This window comes from Etheostoma spectabile, chromosome 9 (assembly GCF_008692095.1).
Source record: "Etheostoma spectabile isolate EspeVRDwgs_2016 chromosome 9, UIUC_Espe_1.0, whole genome shotgun sequence".
NCBI classification, from domain to species: Eukaryota; Metazoa; Chordata; class Actinopteri; order Perciformes; family Percidae; genus Etheostoma; species Etheostoma spectabile.
This window is the reverse complement of record NC_045741.1, coordinates 16,205,933-16,217,874: the sequence shown is the minus strand read 5'-3', so window position 1 is coordinate 16,217,874 and position 11,942 is coordinate 16,205,933. Positions and strand designations below refer to the sequence as shown.

The following is an 11,942-nucleotide window of genomic DNA, read 5'->3' as shown; positions in this document are numbered from 1 at the left end:
GGGGGGGGGGAGTTTTAGGAGAACATGAGAGGATGCAGAGAGAAGGGGGAAGAAGGAGGCATTGTGAGGGAAGTGATTCAGCCACTATAACAGTGGTGTGAGCCAGATATACTTCTTAATGCGTTAAGATGGGCAATTGTGACTGGGGACACACGCAGGTATTTTACAGTAGGGAGACCGGGGACACTTTTTGACTCAGGTCCTGTAACTTGCAGAATGTTTGTGGTAGGTCACTCAAATTTTGACACAAAGTACCCTCATTTGTCTACTACAAACAGCAATGTTTTTAACTTCTCCAACTATATCACAGAATTCATTTTTTGATTTTAGATGCAATGAGTGCCATTGTTATGTCCTACCCCACTACCAGGGTATGTTAAAACAATCAGGGGTCAATTGGAACATTAAAATTGAAGAACTAAAAAATGAGACTACCACAAAACATGCATCTATATAAGTTTGTTGTGCATATGCCAACACTAAAGCACCTTCCTGTGCTTCACTAAGAACAAAAATAACTCATCACTGATGGCTAAATGAAGAACATTGTCAGTATGGTATGGATCCTAACATTAGAAGAGCTTTCTTAAAGAATATATTCTGATAATACTTATGAGTATTAAAAATACAAATGGAAACCTTCAGGAGGAGATCAGAAGTAGCTCATAATCCACGTAAAATTACAGGAAAATGTTTCACAATTACTAAAACAACAAATATGCGTCTTCTTATATGGTGTTCCAACCATCCCCACCCCTGTCAGTCATTGTTTAACTAGCTGTATAAGCAGGGTGGTTTAGAAATTACCATAGATAAAATGACTCAGATTACTCTCTTACCTGATACAAGTTACCTATTTCAAACTTCAACAGTATCAGTACTAATCAAAATATAGGTCCCAGAAATTTATTTCTTACCTGAAAATTTATGTTTTGACTGTAAAATTTGCACACTTTTTCTCACAGCCGTGCAAATTTACTGTGGGTATACATGAAATGTATCACATGACTCTTATGCTATCCCTTATTGGAGAAAGTAATGCTGTTACAACTATCCCTTTTGTTACAACCATCCACGGTCTCCCCTAGGCCTGACAGCTGTTTTCTCCCTGCTCTAAAAGAGAGCATTGAGACAGCCCGTACAGCAGCCTAACCTTCAGGTGCTATTCTTACAGTGACTCTAATCGACAGCCAGATACTATATTTAGCTCATGGAGAAGCAACCGTTGAGCTCATCTCTAACCAGCTTTCTCTTATAAACAATACACTCATGGAAACTGGCATGTCCTTGACAGAGATTTTCATTTACTCATCCATTCCATCGGAGTATGGGCTGGATTATGGATTTGATGTGTAGCAGAGGCACGTGGAAAAACATTTTTCTCTCAAATAGCATTTATAACTTGAGTGACCCGCAAATTGTTTTCTCTGCAAAGTTAATAGAAAATTGTATTGTGTCTAATTTTTGACAGATGCTAATCGTCAGCGTGCAGCCCACATCAGCTTCACATAAGACATGGTGCTTTTGTAGCAAGACCTTCGACTTGGCACCCTCTGCTGTGTTGATTAATTCTAATTTTAAGACAATGATGAGCGCACCACCAAATCAATGTGTCAGTGTTAATTGGAATTTCTTCGCTTTCGTGTTAATTTGCCCCCTCCGGCTCTAATTGGGGGCTGACAGGCAATGTGTCTGTCTGTGGTTTAGAAGCCAGGGTGATGTTGGCTTATTGTTTTTGTTTGGAAGTTGCTCATGGAGTGCTCTGGTTTGACAATGATGGTACAGAGTGCTCTGTTGGATGAAAAATGCATCACTTTAGCTGCAGTTCCTGATTATTGTGCATCTATTATGGACCGTTCATTATTTATAGGCTGAAGGAAGGGGATGATAGGTTTTAGCTGTCACATTATTGTTTAAAAGAAGACCATTTGTTTTTTTAGTTCAGATCAGTGGTTCTCAAATTTTTTGAGTCACAACCCCCCAGAATGATATGGTAGGGTTTTGCTGCCGCAGAATCCTTTCTGGGTTCCAGGACATCCTGATTTAAAAATAAAGCTCTGAATATAACACATGAAATGTACAAACCATCCCCTTGTCTTTTTCTTTTTTTTCTTCCCAGCCATCTGCTGTACCACAGAAATTATCTTGCAACCCCCAGGTTGAGAACCACTGATCACTTCCACATAAATGGAAATTATCTGAGTTCTTTTTATCATTATGCTTATGCTTAATCAGCGTTTATGTTTGGCTTTGGGTTATAGTGTATCCGGCAGTGCCTATCAATATGTCTCTGCATGTCCCTGCCCCATGGACACGAATAGACAATGGGTACAGCAGTGGCAGCCTCTCACAAAGAGGTTTCCTTTCTGTAGGAGCATCATTCCTGCTTCACTTGGAACTGGATTTCTTTCTATAGAGTAAATGCGCCTGTCCTATTTCATACACATGTTGAGGGCAAGAGTGCAGCATTCCTTGAAAAACCTGCATTTTTGTTCTTGAAAGTTCAGAGCAACAATGGGAGGTGTAGTTGTTTTTTTTGTGTCTGTGTAAGAGCCTTTGCTTTTGTCTTACAGTGTAGTGCACTGACACAGCCTTGTGTCAGCAGGGTTTCTCACCACCCTCTGCATAGCAGCCATGATAGGTGAGGTGTAGGAGTTATCTTGACTGACTTTATGTGTGGTGACAGTCAATCAGAAGGGTGTCAGGAGTGGGGGGAGTTGTTGAACTCACCTTCGTCTGAGCAGTGGATTGTGTACACAGTTAAACATTGGGTCTTTTGCTGTGGTATGTGACTGAGTTGCACATTTAAAAGCCGAATTGGAGTACTAACATTTTGAGATCATTTTCAACAGTTTCAGCAATGGGATCTCGACCAATGATTAACATGTCTGTCTTCTCAGTATTTAGTTGAAGACAATTAGCACATTTGAATTGAAGACTTGGTAAAGCTGTCTGTCGTTAGCATAAAATGAGACAAAATAACAAGTTATCAGCACCTTTAGGCATGAGATGATTAATCTCGCTCGGGGCCCTGGCGAAAATGCCTTCATTCCTTCAGTTAAAATGTCCTTGGTGTTAAAAAATTCACAAAACAAGACTAGAGAATCTGTCAGTTGAGAGCAGTGTCTATTGACCTCAAGTTACTACAGCTAGTGTTTGAATTCTCACTGCATTTTTAGTGTTCAACGTGACATGCCAATAACACCTTCCATACCAAGACAAACAGGTGCAGGTTTAAAGCAGCTTCGGGACAACCTTTAGGAGTGCTGATAACAGAATTATGAGACTACTCAAGGGGATCATACTTCACTCACATCTGAACAGTGTGCAACAAATAAAATCCTATCAGCCTGACCTTTGTAAGAGCAGGCAGTGGTAGAATGCACGAAAATTAAATTCTCAACTCCTGAGTGGACGATTACAGAGACAATAAAGCAGCTTGTTCATCAGATACAGGCGGAAATATTCAAATTTGACATTTGAATCAGGATGTATTACATTTTCAGAGGGGTGTCCAGCTCCTTTGGTATGGAGACAATGCATGGAATACTAAACGGTCAACCCGGAGAGTACAGTTAAATAAGGCCAACATGTCAGAGTTAGACAGAGCCCCAGTGAACCACTCGATGAGATGCTGCTGTTTTTAGTGCTTGTTCAAAACAATGTACTCATTACCATGGTACACAAAGGCCAAAATAGAATCTGCCCATGTTTTGGCAGAAGTGCCAGGCAAATTGTGCTCATTTCATTGAGTTGGCATGCAATACATTTTATCCACTTTGCCAAAGAACCATTTATGCTCCACTGCGGCTTGAATTAAGTGAGTTTCTTCATTTAAATTCACTAAGGTTATTTACTGTGACTTCTTTTAGATTTGATTAAATGCCATTTTGAAAGATTTTCTTGAACACTTTGTTTTTTCTGAAAGTTTGTGAATGACTATGTAGATAACATTTCCATGTTTTGTTGCGAGTAATCTTATTATAAACGTGCTCTGAAGTGACACTCTTGAAGTAAAATAAAGAAAACTCCAAGTTATGTGTATGCCATATTTAATGCACAAGGTGTTACCCGGACGCACACAGGAATTTTAATCCTTATCTTGAATTATTAAAATTTGGACACAATTGTGGACCAAAAACAAAGGGATGAAAATATTTTTTTATTCTGTGTCTCTCCCTATCGATCCGACTCTTTAATTTCCTGTTTCCTTTTTATTAAAATCGTTTTTCTTTTAAATGTTCTCTCTGTATTGCTGGGTTTTTTTTTCTCTGACTTTGTCTTACTGTCTCAATAATGGCTCTTTTAGAGTCTGAAACAAAACCTAAAAACTACCAGGAGGCGAGAGGTCTGCCCTTTTGAAGACAGAGAGGTGCACCATGGGTAAAAACCAGATCGCAGACTGATGTGAGGTGTGGCAAGAGAATTCATGATGTATGGCAACACTGTAAAAAACATTGCAAGTAATTACCTTCTGTGGGAAAGTATACCCACGCCAATATAATGGGAAGGTAGTGTGGGCTTTTGTTAACTTGAGAATGGTGCATGACAAAAAGAGAGTTGATTAGTGTTTTTGTGTCTCCTGTCTGATTTCAGTTACTGACCTAATCTTGAAATGCTGAGACCCACAAAGCAATCAGGATAGTGTCTAATTGTAATCACTGTTGGCTCATTTGTTATGATACATATGTATGATGACAAGCGACATATAATTTCCACCTCTACAGAAAGATGACTGTCTAGCTTGAGTCTTCATTTAGGCTTCCGCCAGTCAAAGTAACATTAAACAATGTAACAAATATGTCCACTTGAGTACGGCCATTACAGAAAATCTGAAGCCATGTCCCATTTTGTCAATTGTTGTATTGTACACCTTGATGTCAGACTTATGCAGCTTTACATTGCACAATCATTACATTAGATGCAGCTTGCTCGGGGGTTCATATGCTTGTTCAAAAATAATGTGTCTAGTAGAAAAAAATGAGTGAGAAAAGAGAGAGAGTGGGTGTTCATAGACACAACCATAATGCATCACAATTACCTTCATTAGCAATTATTAATTTTGATACAGATGTGACTCCCTCCAGACACAGTTGCATCACATGGGAACAATAGAGGTTGGTGACAAGGCAACCAAATATGTATTTGCACGTTTTGCGCAAATCTCCATACATGCATTTTAGTTTGTTTATTATTCATTCTCTACAATAGAGGGTCATATAAATGCTTTCATTATTAAATGTGGAACAATACAAAAAACGTGTATTGAGAGAACGACAACCTCTTTACTTTACACTGTCTGCCACTGGGTAAGATTTGATTATTGTTGCAGCACAAAAAATGTCACCTTCAGTAGACACCAGGGAAAGGTAGCATCCTCTTCGCAACAGGAAACAATCAGTTTTACAGTAAAACACCTCCACTAACCACTGAAATGAGTTTAAGACCAGCAACTAATTACTACTAATAACACAACTAGTTTGAAAATATTTATTTAAAAAAGAAAAGGTTGTAGAACGCATTTCTAAATTTGAACATGAAACTGTCAACAGCAGAAACCTCAGTGACAGCGCTTTAGGTACTCCAGCTCTGACATGTTTGCTCAGATAGCACAGCTCAAGGCATAACAGCAGCTGAAGTCTTTCCTACTTCACCTGATGTACAGCATCACTACTTCCACTGCAAGCAGGGAAGCTTAAAAGAATGGCCACATATTGCTATGAGCTCAAAGTGAACCTGTATGTGTATAGGGTCAGGTTGTGTTTCTATGTGTTATGAGATGCAGTGGAGCAAAAAGGCCTTATCCAGCCCTGAGGTGTGAGGTAAGGCGTTGCTGCCACAGAGGGGGAAATGACTTGAAACACCTGGACATAATGTCAATACTGAAAAAAGCAAACATGGTCCAAGGGAAATGTACTGTTAACAATGGGATGCTGTACTGTATATAGTCTGTGCAGGGTCTTTGGGCACATCGTCAGCTTCAGTTGGTACACTTTAAGCTGTTTCTTTTGACCTTGAACAGATCTTATTTAGATAAGTAATACTTAATAATCAGTCTTAGAATGTGTGATATAGGAAAATATTACTCATGATATGAATCTAAATTTAACGAGTTTTACCGAGCCCACTCATTTGTCATGCCAAGTAATAAAAATAAAAGTTTGATAACAATCTGAACTTCAGGACTATCAGAACGGTGGCACAGCAGTAATTAAATTGAAGGTTGTTTTGTGAAATATAGAAAAATGAAAGTCATGGTCCCTTTAATAAGCGTGCACATGAACTCTAGAAAAGCTAACTTCCAACATAATTACATTTTGTAATTAGAAAATGGCTTCTGCCCAGATGCATTGGACGTGCTGCTTCATGACAGATGCTGTCTGTAATAAAGAGTGGGCTGATGGGTATTTTCAGTGAATCTGAAGATACGAGGTAATTTTAGATTGAATAACAAAGACAAGTAAAAAAAAGTAGTGATGAACTAAAGTTTGATTAAAATGTAATGTCCTATAACAAATTAGCTTTTCGTCAAAAACACAGAAAAACAACATATCAGTTTCTCTCAGTTATGGAAAGTAACCCACTATACCTTTCTTACTTACTTGATGGATTTGGCAACTACTATCTACTTAATGCTGCTAATCTTGTGCCCAGCTTTAGATGGGCATGTCTATTATAAAGCCTGTTGTCTGTTGAATTTGAACACAGTAAGGGAGTGTCGGCGTTCACTCATCTGATTGGACGGTGGATAGTGACCCCCTTTCACTTCCTTTACCATGCAGATAAGACTGGCAGAGTGAAGGGAAGAAGAGGGGAAGGGAGGGAGGGGAGGGGAGGTATAGTGAGCCTGTCAAGTACAGATGTAGAGGAGTTGAAGTGGGAGAAGAAAGAGAATGGGTGATGGCAAGGGTAATCAATAATCAGACAGAACGCTACTTCAAACGTCTCGATGCTGCAGACCCGATCGATAAATGGATATGTCAATTTAAGTTGTAAAGGCATAGAATGAGAGGCAGTGTTGTGAGTAAGGGGAATTGAGAGGTTTAGGGGCCTGCCATAAGAATAAAAAAATAAGAATAGCTCAATGTCAAGAGGCAGTAAATATTAAAATGTCCCAGACTGATGAAGTATGTGAAGTCTTTCAAGAACACTTCTTGAAATCCAGGTGACGGAAAGTAAAGATTATTGTGAAATTCTAAGGTGGTCAAAGGTGGTTTCCGGACTTTTAATTTCATCAGAAATACAAAGTTATGTGTAATCCTTAATGTTATTGAAAGAGGAGAGTTGTCCAGTGGGCGAACATTTCACAATGTATGGAATAACTGTTCATATGTCACCTCACAGTGCGCTTCCTTGGTAAAAATGTGCAAAGATGGGTTCAACACAAATCCTTTAGCCAAATTGTGGCAACTGACGACACATCCTTGTAGAAAGACATGCTGACTGTTTCACACATAAGTGCATGGGAAGATAATACAACCACACAATTTATAGTGATGTCGTTAGCAAACTATATATTTTGTTCATATGAGATGTACATGAAAACTTTGAATGAATTTTCCATTTCCAACCAATCCGGTTGTTTTTGAGTGTGTCAGTCCATTTACTACACATCATATATAGCCTCCACGTTTTTATTTTCTATTTTAATAATCTACGCTAATCCAAAATTTTTCTTAAAGCATGCTGCTGTGCTTGGTTTTCCCACCCTGCAGGCAGCCACTGATTTCAGTTAATTTTAATTACAGATGAACATCAATTCACAGTCTTGACACCTGATTGAGTCAGACAATCCATCACAGTGAACTACATGTCGGCTTTAATTGTAGTCAAAATTATGTGATAAAGCATTTATTATACGGCTTTGATTCACACACGCCAAACTGTTGCAGTAGTACTGTCCAACAGTAAAAAGCTGATCTTGTGTGTGCATCTGAATATACTGTGTTAAGCAGGGTATTGTTAAAAAAGCATAAAAAAGGGCATGACTTAAAGCATAAGCTGTCAAATATAGTACTTTAGCCAAACCAAACTGCAAAAGATTCCACTCTCCTGCACATTTCAGAAGACATTTAGGGAAAATTGAGAGGTCATCCCTCTGTGAGATATCTCATGACATTTGCACAGATACACCGTCAGAACCAACCCTACAAAAACCATAATCCCTTCGTTACCAACCATCAGTCACATCTCCCTTCCATTCATCTCAAACACACACTTGTGCATCCCTGTCTGACCTGTAAGCATCTGAACCTCCCCATGGCCCTCACTCAGCGGCAGTCTCAACTGCTCCTACGCAGTCTGAGTGCTTCACTCTGTCCTGCATGAAGGGAGAGCCGAACCACACATCTGCTATTGTGCACACAATTTGAGATGACAGATTAAGTGCCTTACCAACCCTCTGGGCCTGCTAATACAAGGAAGCAGGACCAAAACATACATAAGATGGTACTGTACCTTGCATTTGGGGGTGGAGGGGAGGGAATGGAGTCAAAGTGGTAAAGGTGGAGGTAAGATGAAGTAAAAGGTGGAAATGGGAACATTTTCATAAGTTGTCACTCACAAACTGTTATGATGGTGGAGTGTAGTGTAAAGATTGTTTTGTCATTTCACCTCAAGGTTGTTATTATCCATCTGACAGAATCAGAGTAAACCCTAAAGCAATTACATGATTCACAACTGCATGTTGGCACTGTTAACCAAGTAGCATTCAACCCAATAACTAGATAAACATTCTACCATACTGCAACATATAGATTGTTGATAAGTTAAGTATATCATATAACATATATGACAGATTTTATTACATTTTAGCCTAAAGAAGGTGAAGGTAGGGAATGTTTGACAGTGATTTGTCTCTGACACTTTGTGCACATGCCTGAAAGTGGATTTTCAATGACAAAAGGAAAGGTTGAAAAAGGATAGGCGCATTTTTGGTCATTTGCTATATTTTCAGCTGTAAACATATTTGACAGTAGTGAGCTTTACAGTTGTTGTGGCTCTCAAGGGAAGGTTAGTGGCTATAGCACCGCAAAGTCCTATCATGGAGGTGGGTCAATAATGTAAAAACAAAACAAAGAAACAGTGAACCTCAGTGTGTCATGGACAAGACCTGTGCATAAATATGATGATTATCTGTATTTTATTTTATTTGTATCACATAAAAAATGCAGGTTGATTTTATCCAATGCTTTCAACGCCTGTGATACCTCTCCCAGATACCTTGGCCTTGGGCTACATACTTCAAAATACACATCTTATCAAGATGAGTGACAAATGCTGGGGTGTGAACTAGACTTACTTAGCAGGCAGCAGATAACATTGGCAAAATATACTGCCGTCTTGAGGTGTAAGATTGCATGTTGTTGATTCAAATGGTAGAGGAAGAGAATAGTGATTTTTTTTGGTACCAGTTGGTTAAGTGAGCTATGCTATGCAAGTTTTTGAATTTCAGAGAGAATGTAAAAGTGGAGCAGAAGTGGAAGAGATGTTGTCACAGGTTGTCAGGACATCCACTCAATTTCACACCTGGATGGATACGTTCCCTTTTACCTGGTATGAGTCAACTAGTTTGAGCCAAACTGAACTTACATGTAAGTCTCTTTCACCCAAAGGTGGAGAGGCCTCATACAGTCTAGTAAAAGATTTTGTATGGATATACATTTAAGTCCCACTCCAGACACATTTTAAAGTATGTAAAAATACACTTATGATTAATATTTAGTTTACTTTGTTTTTCCCCACATAAAAAAAAAAGGTAATCAAAATGTGACTAGAATACATCCACTCTTACTCCCTCATTAAGACATTCTGGATCTGGCCTTGCCAGGGCCACCACAGCTGCAGTGAGTACATTCTAAGGTTGGCCAGTAGTTTCGCATTGCCAGACCTATCTCCAAAGCACTAGGTGATCGGTAAAAGAGCAACACATAAAGATGGTTAGAAACATTGGAGATATTCAGCTACAGGCGAATATCTGTATTTGAACTTCTCGCCGGGTTTAGACAGGATGCAGACAGCCATCTCATGTAGCCCTGGCAGCCCACTCGCAGAACTCCAAAGGCAGGCAGCCTGCTTGGAGAGCTCTGCAAGCTTGCAGCCTGCAACAATGATTTTGGTGCCCTGTCTTAACCAGGGGTCAGTCTGATTCAGACACAGATGAAAAGTCTGTTGTGCACCAAAATTGGCATATAGCAGACATATAAGATAGGTAAGTGTTCTAAGCATCATTTTGTTAGCTTGCAACTGGCAGTGGCTGACAGTGTGTCAGTGTGTCAGTCTGTTAAAAAAAGTAATCTCTTTAGCTAGTTCATTATCATGATTATCATATATTATGACTACTACTTGATAACCAGATCAGTACTTGTTCCTTGAACCATTGCTCAAATGTTCTTCCAAATGTCCTTCCTATGAGTTCATGCACATGGGAAAGTTAATATTATTCATGTTTTTGCATGCAAAGATATTCTTACTTCGTGCAGATAAAGTATAACTGAAGCAGCAATACCTCTGCTCTTGTACTTCTACTAGCTCATGATCTTTGACCCTTCTCTCCTTATACTCGCTATGATTCCCCACACCTGCTAAACTGCGTAGTCATTGACTGTGGAAACTGACACCTGAGCCCTTGATGGCTTGCAATGGACCTTGTAGCTCCTTGCTTGTGCTCTTGACCGCAGGCAAAACAATAAGGCAAACACATAGATGAAGTATTTGTCTGCAGCCCCTCCTGGTTTGTGTGACAGGAAGCTGTGGTGGGGAGATTCCATTAACTTGACAGGCTTCTTCTTGCAGCAGAAGAGTTAATTGCTGTGGGACTGGAGCAGCCTTCAACATCCATCAACACACATTCTTCCAGCTCTATGGGGTTGGAGGTTGGGTGAAGTATTGAGAGGGAGGGGATACCAGAGAGGGCCACAGAGGGCAAAGAAACATCTGATTTCCATTGACATCTCGGGCAAACAACCTTCAAAACTATACAATGTTGCTGAAATGCTGTCCTTTGTGGGCAGGTTGGCTTTTCAGACTTGCAAATTACAGCGCAACTTAAAATTGCACCTTTGAATTACACTATGGATCCATTTTTGTCAACAAATGGGCCAATGATACAATTTGTCAGGCCAAAGGGCCCAAAGGCTCAGGGGCCCCCCTTGCCTTCACCTGCAAAATGTTACTCAAAGCAAAACATACCGACCACAAAGAGATGTAAAATGACCACAAAAAGCATTAAAACTATTTCAAAGAGACACAAAACAACCACAAAAACACAAAGCAACTTCAAAGAGACTCAAAATTACTACAAAGAAACACATAATGACCTCAAAGACAACTACACAGAGACACAAAATAACCACAAAAAGGGCTAAATAACCAAAGACAAAAAAAAACAACTAACAAAATCAAAACAATTACAAAGGACACAAAACAACTACGAAGACACAAAAAAATGAACACAAAGAGACACAAAACAACAAAAAGAGGCTAAACAACTATAAGGTGTGTCTTGCTCCTGTGTAGGAGAGGTGCTGGGGCCTTTCCTTGTCTGTGCTCAGGGGCCCATTGTCTCCACCCATGCCAGTAACGCAAATCCGAACTGATGTGGTATCATATAAGAACAAAGCTAAATGTAAGCTGCAAAATAATCGCAACTTATAAACCCACCAAGTGTACTCTACACTGGCAACAACTTCCTACAGCTCAGTGAAGATAAGACTGATTGTTGCTGCGGATACTACAGCTTCCAAGGTTCCTCATGGGTCCCTTTCTTCAGCTGTACAGTCCAAATTGAGAGATCTTGGTGTTATATTTGATAATAACATGTATTTTGATCAACATATGAAATCACTTAACTGCATATTTCTTTCAATTAAGAAACATTGCCAAACTTAGGGCTGTTGTTTTGCATTCTGAGCTTGAGATGATCATTCATGGATTTATTGCTT

The 11,942-nt window shown here is 39.4% G+C and overlaps 1 long non-coding RNA gene across 1 annotated transcript in view; it reads right to left on the bottom strand.

The window, feature by feature from the left end:
- Nucleotides 1-1,611, bottom strand: part of LOC116695796 (uncharacterized) — an 11,765-nt gene extending 10,154 nt beyond the window's left edge. Inside the window, exon 1 of the long non-coding RNA XR_004333552.1 lies at nt 1,599-1,611. This is a non-coding gene — a long non-coding RNA (uncharacterized LOC116695796). The remainder of the gene's footprint in view (nt 1-1,598) is intronic.
- Nucleotides 1,612-11,942: the final 10,331 nt, after the last annotated feature.